This window comes from Muntiacus reevesi, chromosome 9, assembly GCF_963930625.1.
Source record: "Muntiacus reevesi chromosome 9, mMunRee1.1, whole genome shotgun sequence".
Classification (NCBI taxonomy): Eukaryota; Metazoa; Chordata; class Mammalia; order Artiodactyla; family Cervidae; genus Muntiacus; species Muntiacus reevesi.
The window spans coordinates 89,336,630-89,339,446 of NC_089257.1; positions in this window are offsets into that span (position 1 = coordinate 89,336,630).

Consider the following 2,817-nt stretch of genomic DNA (forward strand, 5'->3'; position numbering starts at 1 on the left):
CACGTTGGAATCATATGGGAATCACGTGGGAATCACGTGGGAATAACGTGTCAATCACGTGGGAATCACGTGGGAATCACGTGGGAATCACGTGTCAATCACGTGGGAATCACGTGGGAATAACGTGGGACTCACGTGTCAATCCTATAGGAATCCCGTGGGAATCACGTGTCAATCACGTAGGAATCACGTGGGAATCACATGGGAATCACGTGTCAATCACGTGGGAATCATGTGGGAATCACGTGGGAATCACGTGACAATCATTTGGGAATCACCTGGGAATCATGTGTTAATCACGTGGGAATCACGTGGGAATCACGTATGAATCATGTGGGAATCAGGTGGGAATGACGTGTCAATCACGTGGGAATCACGTGGGAATCACGTGGGAATCACGTGTCAATGCCATAGGAATCACGTGGGATTCACATGGGAATCACATGTCAATCACGTAGGAATCACGTGTTAATCACGTGGGAATCACGTGGGAATCACGTGTCAATCACGTGGGAATCACGTGGGAATCATGCGCCAATCACGTGGGAATCACGTGGGAGTCACGTGAGAATCACATGGTAATCACGTGGGGATCACGTGACAATCACGTGGGAGTCATGTGGGAATCACGTGTCAATCATGATGGAATCACGTGGGAATCAAGTGGTAATCATGCGTTAACCACGTGGGAATCACATGGGAATCACGTGCTAATCACGTGGGAATCACGCTGGAATCACGTGTCAATATCGTGGGAATCATGTGGGAATCGAGTGTCAATCACGATGGAATGACGTGTGAATCACGTGGGAATCACGTGTCAATCACGTCGGAATCACGTGGGATTCACGTGGGATTCACGTGGGAATCACGTGTCAATCACGTGTCAATCATGTGAGAATCAAGAGGGAATCACGTGGAAATCACGTGTCAATCACGTGGGAATAACATGGGCATCATGTGTCAATCACGTTAGAATCAAGTGGTAATCATATGGGAATCACGTGTCAATCACGTGGGAATCACGTGGGAATCACATGTCAATTACATGGGAATCACGTTAGAGTCACATGGGAATCACGTGGGAGTCACGTGTCAATCACGTGGGAATCACGTGGGAATCACGTGCCAATCCCGTATGAATCACGTGTGAATCAGGTGGGAATCACGTGGGAATCACGTGGGAATCATGCGTCAATCACGTGGGAATCACATGGGAGTCACATGGGAATAACGTGGGAATCACGTGGTAATCACATAGGAATCACGTGGGAATAACGTGTCAATCACGTGGAATTACGTGAGAATCACGTGGGAATCACGTGGGAATCACGTGTCAATCACGTGGGAATCACATGGGAGTCATGCATCAATCACGTGGGAATCATGTGGGAGTCACGTGGGAATCACGTGGGAATCAAGTGGGAATCACGTGGGTATATCGTGTCAATCACGTGGGAGTCATTTGGGAGTCACGTGTCAATCACGATGGAATCACTTGGTAATCAAGTGATGATCATGCGTTTATCACGTGGGAATCAAGTGTCAATCACGAGGGAATCACGTGGGAATCACGTGTTAATCACGTGGGAATCACGTGGGAGTCACGTATGAATCACATGGGAATCAGGTGGGAATGACGTGTCAATCACGTGGGAATCACGTGGGAATCACGTGGGAATCACGTGTCAATCCCATAGGAATCACGTGGGAATCACATGTCAATCACGTAGGAATCACGTGTAAATCACGTGGGAATCACGTGGGAATCACGTGTCAATCACATGGGAATCACGTGGGAATCATGCGCCAATCACGTGGGAATCACGTGGGAGTCACGTGAGAATCACGTGGTAATCACGTGGGGATCACGTGACAATCACGTGGGAGTCATGTGGGAATCACGTGTCAATCATGATGGAATCACGTGGGAATCAAGTGGTAATCATGCGTTAACCACGTGGGAATCACATGGGAATCACGTGCTAATCACGTGGGAATCACGCTGGAATCACGTGTCAACATCGTGGGAATCATGTGGGAATCGAGTGTCAATCACGATAGAATGACGTGTGAATCACGTGGGAATCACGTGTCAATCACGTGGGAATCACGTGGGAATCACGTGGGATTCACGTGGGAATCACGTGTCAATCACGTGTCAATCATGTGAGAATCAAGTGGGAATCACGTGGAAATCACGTGTCAATCACGTGGGAATAACATGGGCATCATGTGTCAATCACGTTAGAATCACGTGGTAATCATATGGGAATCACGTGTCAATCACGTGGGAATCTGGTGGGAATCACATGTCAATTACGTGGGAATCACGTTGGAGTCACGTGGGAATCACTTGGGAGTCACGTGTCAATCACGTGGGAATCACGTGGGAATCACGTGTCAATCCCGTATGAATCACGTGTGAATCAAGTGGGAATCACGTGGGAATCACGTGGGAATCATGCGTCAATCACGTGGGAATCACATGGGAGTCACATGGGAATAACGTGGGAATCACGTGGTAATCACATAGGAATCACGTGGGAATAACGTGTCAATCACGTGGGAATCATGTGGGAATCACACGGGAATTATTTGGGAATCACGTGTCAATCACATTGAAATCACTTGGGAATCACTTTTGAATCACGTGGGAATCAGGTGTCAATCACGTTGGAAAAACGTTTCAATCCCGTGGGAATCAGGTGGGAATCACGTGGGAATCACGTGGGAATCACGTGTGAATCACGTGGGAATCACGTGTCAATCACGTGGGAATCACGTGTCAATCATGTGGGAATCACTTGGGTATCA